Here is a 9,540-nt window from a genome sequence, read left to right as displayed (position 1 = left end):
CTTAAGGAGGAGACAGTGGGAAGAGGTGGAGAAGTGGCCCCTCGGTGATTTGCTCTGGGCAGTCTGGGAACTTGATCTTCATGGGAGATGGAAAGAAAAACTGGGCACGGATTTCCAGATGTTTCGACTATTCAACAACATTCCGGAGGACCTAATGACCACATGAGTAGTTTTAACAGGCCCTGATGCTTCACTGTCAGGGTCACACCTTGCCACAGGGGAACGGTTTCTAGTGTTTTTGATACTGGGCCTGTTTCACCTCAAAAAATAAAAGTTTTCTTGAATTTAATTTCTCTTGCCCATTTAGATTTTCAGGATCTTAGTTAGCTGTCCGTGTAAGGATTCAAATTCTATATTTTGAAACATAAGCAATTGAGTATTGATCTGAAGACCTTGGAGAGAAGTAAAGGACGGTGAAAATGCTCGTTCAGTTTTTCTCTGCACAGTTCAGGGAGGGGAGAAGGTGGGCAAAGTGATCGGAGGGGCATGGAGAGGCCTCCGATGAGGGGGAGTGCCAGTTCCTGCCCGGAGCGGGGGCCGCACGTCACTGAGCATCTGCTTCTGCGTCCAGAGTGCTGAGACTGGAGCTCTCAGCATTGCCAGGCTTCCACTTAAACAATTTCAAGAAGTATATTTTACGATTGCCATGTTGAATATGAGGAAAGGCGCTCAAAAAATAAACTAAATAAATTTACTCAAGGTCACATAGCTGATTGGTTAGTCACAGTACTGGAATTCAAAGCTGGGTTGGTTTAACCCCCCAGAGTTTGTGACCTTCACAAGCTTGTGCTCTGTGAGAAACTGGGTTGGAAGGCGGCTGGTAGTTAAGTCATTTCCTCCTGGATTATACATCGTGCAGAAATGCGTATCTCTGTTTCCAGAAGCTTCTTAATGTGGATAATACCATTTTGGGAGTCCCACATGAAGGAAGGTGCATTGGAGCATTCTTTTTTTTTTTTGGCCATGCCATGTGGCATGTGGGGTCTTAGTTCCCTGACCGGGGATTGAACCCACGCCCCCTGCATTGGAAGCATGAAGTCTTAACTACTGGACCGCCAGGGATGTCCTGGAAGGAGCATTCTTGAAGTTCAGCCTCCTGGCTCCTTGGTTTCTCAAGGCTCTCATGCCCACAAAATCAGCTATGTTGTCAGGGGTCGTCTTTTCTAGCCTGGTTCTTGGGAAGGCCACTTAGCCTTGATGTTAAGTATCGACAACGTTTTTTTTTCTGGCAAGCTAAAAACCATGGTAGTCGACCCTTGACACTTGTGAGAGCTGCATCCTGCAATTTGGAATACCGTATGGTATGTAATTTCCTCCAATAGGGGCAGTCCAATGTACCTGAAACATTTGAATAATCCCTCCTTTAGTCCTTTAATGGGCTACTGTGACATGATGGGTTGGGATGTGGATCCCGAGGAGTGTAGCTTACTCATGCATTCAAAATTACACCTGTCAGGGACGTCTGAAGTCCCACAAAAATGTTATACCTATAAATTTCAAAGGTCTGCTCTACTTTCTGCAAGATAAGTGAAAATCAACCTATAGTATAGTCCTAAAAGGAAGTGTAGAAAAATCTTTAGAATTTATTCACTATAAGGTATATACCTTGTGAAACCCTAAGATCAGCAAAATTTAGAGCTTGCTTCTAAAAGTTTATAAAGCTTTTGCCCAGTACTGTGCCCTGCCCTGTGGGAAGCATCCCTCAAGCCTTCCCTTCTGAAGCTCATAAAATAATCTGTGGTTATGTTCTCCTCAGTCTTTCCTCCCTACTGTCTTTTCAAGTAGAGCCCTCCTTTTGGGGTTCACAATGATCCCCCCAGGGGAAGGAAGCAAGCTGGTCAGATGAGGCATCTTCAAAGGCAAGAACTAAAGAGCTCAGAATCTTCTATAAGTAGCCTTGCAGAGGTCACACCTGAGTTTGACTAGGTGATTTAAGAAGTTAGTAAAGAACCAGTTGGCCCTGACATAGGTATGGCTAGGAATGTCTCCATTCGTTCATTCATTCATTCAACATTGACTTCCATCTTGTTACATAACATTAGAGATACAAATGGCAAGAAAGAGCTCAGATAAACGGGCAGTTACAATCTAGTTTGATAAACGGCATGAAAGCACTCTAGAGGGGCAACAAGCCTATAGAGAGTGGGGAGGGAGGGGATAAAGACATGTCAGGGAAGCCTTCTATTCAATACAACTAGGAGAATGTATCTGAGTTGAGAGTTGCAGGTTTAACAGGGGTTAGGGGAAGGGCACCGTATAAGATGCTGCACAGATAAAGATGGAGAGCAAAGTCGAGGAAAGCATCCTGCTTTTGGATGGCTGCATGAATGGCTGGAGTTCAAGGTCAAGGAGAGGGCACTGATACAGTGATGGAGAGAGGGCACTGATACAGTGATGGAGAGAGGGCACTGATACAGTGATGGAGAGAGGTAACGCCCAAGTCATGGAAGTCTTTATATACCACGTAAAGAAACCTTGGTTTTCGTTTTCAGCAAGGGAGCCAGTGAAAGATTTGTAAGCAGGGTGATGGGTTCCCGTGTGGAAAATGATTGACAGGTAGTCAGATCAATTAAGAGATTGGAGAAGTTGTGAGAATGAAGAGAAGTGCAGGCATTCCAGTATTGACTGGAATGAACAGCACTTGAGTATGATTCTTGGTGGAGAGCAGAGGGAGGGAGGGAGGAACGAACTTGTATTTTTCTGGCTCAGGAAACTTAGAAGGAAGGTGGTAGCAAGCTAAACAAGTCTAGAGGGAAAGATGGGTTCATTTGGGGGCATTCTGAGTTGGAGGAGCCTGTGGAGAGGTTGAGTAAGCGATTTAAAACATGGGTCCAAGTGTAATGGCTACATTTTTGTGAGAACTGAGGAATGAGATGCTGAGAGAGGCTGGACATTAAAATCACCTGCAAGTTAAAAAAATAGATAATCCTGAGCCCCATCTGCAGAGATTCTGATTCAATTAGGGTTAGGGCTAGTGCAATTATTTATATATATATATATATATATATATATATAAACGCAAGGGTCACAAAATTATGAAATGGGAGGAGAAGGTGGGATAAATCAGCATATTAGGGGATATTATTAAACCACAGCTCACTTCTCAGAGTTTGAGAGGTCTGAGCCAATTCCACATTTTGACAATGTCTATATGTTTCAAATTTTTTAAATGCCAAGATGAGATTACAGAAATTGAGGTATACTTTAAATAGTTAGGTTTAGCAAATCAATGCTTTTAACATACAGATACAATGACTCTATGTATAGTTCACCAGGAGGTAACATTGAAAACTGACATTTGAAATCTTTACAGATGGCCTTCCTGTCTGTCCTCTTGCATACATTTCTTGAGACCACTTTGACAATATCTGAAAAATTCAAAATGTTCACGTCTTTTGGCCTTGCGAAATCTGCCTTCTCACAAGAAAAACAAATACAAAAGGATAGTCATTGCGGTATTGTTTTTAATAATAAAACCTAGGGGAAAAAAGTCAAAATGTCCATCATTAGGAATTTGATTACATGGATTGTGTTATATCCATACAATCCAATACTATGCATGGGTCAAAAAGAATGAAATAGGTCTACATAGCTGACATGAAAAAAAAAAAGTCCATGATTTATTTTTAAATGAGAAAAGCAAATCGCAGGGTAGTTAAAAAACAGAGAAAAGTAAAATTATTTATCACATCTAGCTTATGAACAGAGGCCTTGACTCATCACCTCTAATATTTCTTAAGTGCCTACCTCCAGCTGAACCTATATCCGAATCCTTTTTTGCTGCAATGGAACAGATATTATTTCATTATAGAGATGAGGAAAACCTCTTCCAAGGAAAGACGAAATAGCTCAGTTGGGAGACCATTAGACTGAAGACTTAAAGGTCCCTGGTTCGATCCCGGGTTTCGGCAACGGTTCTGTGACTATCCTCTTCTCAATAGTATGCGTACTCGTCTCCCCCTCTGTAAGGGGGGGGGGGAAATCTCAGGCTGCCACCCAGGTCTCACTTGCCCGTGGATGATAATGTGCTTGGGTGGATGCGGAAGGACGGGCCGGTTTTCTTTCTTTTCTCTGGGAAGGAGGAAACCGTAAAGGGATTTATGTCTTTGCTTTTAAGCTGCTCTATGTGGCCGGCGGGCTCTCCCCACACACCGTGCGCCGTTCGCTTTCTAATTCACCCCAGCCCGCCGGCTTCTTTCCGACCACGTTCCAGGAGCTGCCGGCGTTGGACTCTCTCTCCGCTGGGACGGGCGCGCCGGGGCTCCGCAGGGGGATTTGGCGGTCATGGAGCCACCACGTGCGGGCCGCGGGGCTGCACAGAAAGAAATCCTCGATTTCAGCTTGGGGTTTAACAATAACAAGGACAGCTTTTGCTGATGGGGGCGGCGGCGGGGTCGGGTAGGGTTGGAATTCCTTTCTGGTTTATGTCTAAACTAGCGTTACCAAATCAAATACAGGAGCCCAATTAAATTTGAATTTCGGAGAAACAATGAGTATTTCTAGTATAAGCCTCCCAAAGATTGGCATGGGACATAATACACATAAGTTATTTTTCTGAAATTCAAATTTAACTGTATTTTTATTCGCTAAATCGCAAAGCACTATTGTACCTCATATCCCCACACATCTCTGGATGCGCCCCTCCACCCCACACCGCGCCCCCGGAAAGATACTCAGAAACTATAGTCAGGACGAAGTGGATTTCAGAAGAGACTGGTAATTTCTTATTCTCATCTCTCAGGTTTCAAAATGCATTTGCGTCCATCAGCTGATTTGTTCTCATCACCACCCGACAAGACCTTGGTGGGGATAACCAGGAAACACCCCAGGAATCAGCCATCTCACCTGGTCCCAGGCTTCCAGAGCTGTCCGCTCTGGCTTGGGAATGGGGGTGGAGGAAAGGGAGATTTGGAAGCTGGAATGAATCTTAAAAAAAAAAAAAAAAAAAAAAAAATCGTGTTAAGATGATGAGCCACTCCATTCAAGGCAGTGCAATGGGACACACGTTCAGGGAATGCTTTCTTTTCTGCCAGCTCCCAGGCTGGGACATGGGGAGAGAAGAATGAGACCTAGTCCTCACATAAAAGGCTACATGAAGAACTATTGCTTTTGGACCTATTATTTGTCCTCCCCTTTCTGTTAATCCGTGCCAAGATGCCTGCTGATGAGGGGCTTCAGCCCCCCAAAACTTTGCGCTCTTGGGTGGAAGGATGCATTTTGCTTAAGGGACTCTGAAAAATTCAATGATCATCAAAAGGAAGGAAAACAAAATGGTGGATGAATAGATCGGGCAGTTCAAACTTTGCATGATGTATGTCGGCATGTGTGATGGTGAATTTTATGTGTCAATTTGGCTAGCTATGGTGCCCAAATGCCAGTCTAGGTGGTGCTGTGAAGGTATTCTTTAGATGTGATTAACATTTAAATCAGTAGACTCTGAGTAAACACATTACCCTCCATAATGTGGGTGTGCCTCGTCCAATCAGGTGAAGGTTTAAGAACAAAGACTGGGGTTTTCTGATGCAGAAGGAATTCTCCTCAAGACTGTAACACAGAAAGCCTGCCTGAGCCTCCAGCTGGCTGCCCTGCTGAAGCTGGACTCAAGATGCAACATCGACTCTTACCTGAATTTCCAGCTTGTTGGCCAACCCAACAGATTCTAGACTTGACGGCCCCCACAATGCCCTGAGCCAATAATAAATAAATAAATAAATCTCTATCCAGCCAGCCAGCATGCTTTAAAGTGTTACACACAGGTAAGAGGGAAGGGTGAGATTTTTATTATTGCTCCCGAGGAAAAAGTGCTCTGAACGAAGGTCAACCACCTCGGGACCAAGAAGGTGGGCACCATACTCCTAGGAAATGTTGGGCCTTTGCCCTGAAAGGGCAAACCCTTCCCAGTTTCCAGCCTGAGGAATCCCTTTGGGAAGTATTTGGATACAAGCAAGAAGCGCCGAGAAGAAGACAGGTGTGTCTGCCTGCATCACCAAGCTCGCAAGCCTGGCATACCCCTACTCACCTTTCAAGGCACAGTTCTAATGTCTTTTTTTCCGGCCAGGTTCTGCTCTACCCACCTTCTAGTCATTCCTCGGTGTTACCAAAGTATATATTCCTCTATTAAAGCATTGATTACATCGTCCCAAAGGTCTGCTACCAGCTCTATAGTAGCTCCACAGTGCAGGGGAGGAGAACAGGGATGGTGCGGGTCACCAAGAGCTTCCCCGGTGGGATGGCGGTTAAGCTGAGTCCTCAAAAGTGCTTTGGGCGGACGAAGGGGAAGAAGTGAAAGGGAGGTTGCATTCCAGTTAGAGGGAACACCGTGAGCCAAGGCCCAGAGGACTGAAAAGGTATAGCGGGATCTGTAGCACGAAAATAGTGGCGTGTACGCGTGAGAAGGGGAGGGAGGTGGGTTCAGCCTACCCAGAGTGGGGTGAGCGCGCGTGCGCAAAGGCCAGGCCCGTGGGGGCGGGGCGGGAGAGGGTGGCGAGCGGGGCGCGGGCGCGCTCTCAGAGACCAGGGCGGTGGTGGCTGCCACCACTTCTGGCTGGATCCCAGATCGTCTCTTCCAGCTCATCGGTTTCGTGGGCGCCTAGGATGGGAACAAGGAACTGCGAAGTGGCGCTTCTCGGGAGAAGTAGCAGCTTGGTACCTTTAACACTGAACTGTGGTCTCCGACCCTGTGCGCTTTGGGTTTAGGGCAAGGAATCGCGGAGGGGCGGGGACAGTGAGTAAGCGGCTTCTCCTCCCTCCGCAGGGTTTTGCAGAAATCAGGATTCACGTTTGCCAAGGGGTCTCTATATAAAAGAGGACGTGTTCTGTTTTATTTGAGAAATCTGTATTCATCTGCCAGAGAACGACTTAATTACCTTCTTTCCATACTCCCCACTTCGCCTGCCCGGCGCCGTGGGATCTCTGGACTGGAATTGGATTGAATCACACACAAAGGAGGAGTCCGGAAACTCACTCGATATCCCGCCCATTAGCTGCAGCGCAAACGATTACTTGGCTTTCACTCACCGGAGTGGAGAGTTTCCTCGTGAGCCCGGATAGCTCAGTCGGTAGAGCATCAGACTTTTAATCTGAGGGTCCAGGGTTCAAGTCCCTGTTCGGGCGGAGTGTTCCTTTTTTTTTTTTAACAGGTATTTTAAAAGTGAGAACTAGCTTTAGGGGCCTCTGATTTTTAGCCGGTTGCCTTTGGAAAAGGGAGTAAAATGTGGAGCGTGTACCCTGCGTTTCCAACCACTTCCCGGGCGTAAAAGCCAGGCAGACACCACTGGCCTTTGTGCAAAGGCCTCCAGGAGATTCGCAGTGCATCGCTGTAGGGTCTCAATAAGCTGGCTTACTCGGCAGCCGCCGACTGGGCTGCTTGGTCTCAACCACTGCCGCAATTAAAGAAAGGGGGACGAAGCCTTCAGAAAGTCGCTGGGGCTCCCGCAGTCGCCGCCTCCCTTCGCTCTCCGTGAGCGAGCCCTGCAGACCCTCTCTCTCGGGTTCCCTCCCTCTGGGTGCCTGAGGACCGTGGGACGGATCCTGCACCCTTCCACTCCACCTTGCTACCCTTCTAGAGAATATTTTTTGCGCTCTGAAAAGGAAGAGGTGCCATCTAGAAACGGAAGCACCAAGCAGGGCAGCTCCCCCTCTCTACCGAGGTCCAGTCGCTCCGCTAACCCCCAAAGCGTGACCCTGAATCCAGAGAGAAGTTGAGGTTGAGATGGCAGCTTCTGCTGGAGGGAGAAGGAGGTGCCTGCTGGGAAAGAGTGCGTTTGAGGGGCTGGAATGCGAAGTGTCCTGGAGTTCGAAAAACAAAAATGTTATCTCCCACTGACTACAAATTAATAAGGACAGCATTTGGCTCCTGAGAAGTTTTGAGGAAGTCGGGTTGTGGACAAAAGAGCTCAGGCATGGATCCACCAAGACTAAACTAATCTTCCCTGTGAGGTGAAGGGAGCAGGTACAGCCTTGCTTACCTGGAGACTGAGCCTTCCTTGCTTCTGCCAGGCAACAGAAGAAAGGCGATCTTGAACTCATTAACAGGATGGGGATGTGGGCTGATTGAGTCAGCTGCCCTCTTAGGTGATGGACTATGGTACCTAACGCACCCAAAGAACGCTGATTGGTGGGGCAGGGGGAAGGTGGACGTAGAACTCAAGTGGGAGGCAGGGCCTTCACCCCTTCACCCTCCAAGCTGAATGCCTTACCCTGTGCCTACACAGACCCACAATTTTCTTCTCTCCAAAGCACAGCTTCCTCATCAGGAGAAAGGGAATAATAGTAATAGCATCCCTCTCATAAACCTGTGCTGATTAAATGAGGTAACTGCATGCAACAGTGCTTAGTAGAGTCTTTGCCCCAAAGCGAGCATGCAGTACATTGCAGCTATTATTATTAAAGAGCTTTCAGTCTAGGGAGGGAACAAAAGACACACTGAAACAGGTAAGAAACCATTTCAAAGAAATATGTTCCCAATACTTGAAGATCATGAACCCGTATTCATGTGACTTGTGTTGGTTGGTATGTGCTGAGGAGAGAGCAATTGTCACCGACCCAAGGAAGAGTGGGCTTCTTTCTGGAAGGAAATGAATCATGGCGCTCAGGTGGCGTTCCAGGGGAACAAAGTAAGGGAGCTGAGGCAAACTCTCGGATTTTGCCTCTTCTTCCTGAGGAAGTCCCCTGGAAAGTGATCAAGTCCATTTCTGGCAACCTTGAAAAGTGGAGTCTCTTTGCTCCGATCATTTCCAGACTGAACAAGAACACACCAGGTGGGGGGAAGGAGAGCACAAGGGGAGGAGAGCACTGAGACCTCCTGGCTCTTTCCTCCTTCCTGTCCTCAAGTTCACTCCCTTTCCCTTTCACCAAGGGGTGAAAAGTGAGAAAAAAGCAAAACAATACAAAGCACCAAAAATAAAAAGGAAAAGACAAATCAAAGTCTCTCTCTACCAAGACCTTTCGAGCTTTGGAGCTGAATAGCTTCTGCTTCGGTTCTGGATGATTTGAGGGCAAATTAGTTATTTCAATGAAAAATTATCATATTATATCAACCTTAAGGCAGGGGTGGGGGGGGTGGGGACTGAACTGACACCACGTAGATGACGTGCTGGGCACACAGTAGGCACTTAGTAGGCGGCTGTCTTTCCTCTTATTAGGGTCCTGGGGAGACGTAGAAAAAGCCTTAGGAAGACAAGAATATGTAGCCTGGGACAATTTCCCCACATGACAGAAATTCTTTTTCTCACTCCCTGCCCTCGAAATCTCAGAGCTAAAATAAGATGCAATTTGGAAGGTGAAATTGGGAATTGGAAAGGTAGAGGTGAAAGAAAGTTTTTCTTAGTTTTTTTATTTTTTTCTTTTAAGTTTCCTTAACAGGGTCGAAAGGCCTATCGCCCTCGCCGAAATAGCTCAGTTGGGAGAGCGTTAGACTGAAGATCTAAAGGTCCCTGGTTCGATCCCGGGTTTCGGCAGGGTTTTTGCTGACTCATCATGGGACGGGACTGGAGTTTGGAGTACCTTCCTTTCCTTTACAGTGTCTCCCCTGAAGGCTCA

General features: G+C 46.7%; 1 long non-coding RNA gene and 3 other non-coding genes across 4 annotated transcripts; 3 read left to right on the top strand and 1 right to left on the bottom strand.

Annotated features, from left to right (window-relative positions):
- The first annotated feature begins 3,838 nt into the window (after positions 1-3,838).
- On the top strand, positions 3,839-3,911 carry TRNAF-GAA (transfer RNA phenylalanine (anticodon GAA)). The gene has a single exon. It is a non-coding gene; the product is annotated as a tRNA-Phe (tRNA).
- A 139-nt stretch (positions 3,912-4,050) lies between these two features.
- On the bottom strand, positions 4,051-6,192 carry LOC129391890 (uncharacterized). The gene is made up of 3 exons (XR_008616725.1): positions 6,020-6,192; positions 4,846-4,926; positions 4,051-4,312 (listed from the first exon to the last, which is right to left on the bottom strand). It is a non-coding gene; the product is annotated as an uncharacterized lncRNA (long non-coding RNA).
- Positions 6,193-7,040: 848 nt separating this feature from the next.
- TRNAK-UUU (transfer RNA lysine (anticodon UUU)) lies at positions 7,041-7,113 on the top strand. Its single transcript has one exon. It is a non-coding gene; the product is annotated as a tRNA-Lys (tRNA).
- A 2,272-nt stretch (positions 7,114-9,385) lies between these two features.
- Positions 9,386-9,458, top strand: TRNAF-GAA (transfer RNA phenylalanine (anticodon GAA)). Its single transcript has one exon. It is a non-coding gene; the product is annotated as a tRNA-Phe (tRNA).
- The last annotated feature ends 82 nt before the right edge of the window (positions 9,459-9,540 follow it).

The sequence above is a fragment of the Physeter macrocephalus genome, unplaced genomic scaffold (assembly GCF_002837175.3).
Source record: "Physeter macrocephalus isolate SW-GA unplaced genomic scaffold, ASM283717v5 random_614, whole genome shotgun sequence".
Taxonomy (NCBI): domain Eukaryota; kingdom Metazoa; phylum Chordata; class Mammalia; order Artiodactyla; family Physeteridae; genus Physeter; species Physeter macrocephalus.
Note: the sequence above shows the minus strand (reverse complement) of the source record. Positions and strands in the feature narration are given on the sequence as shown.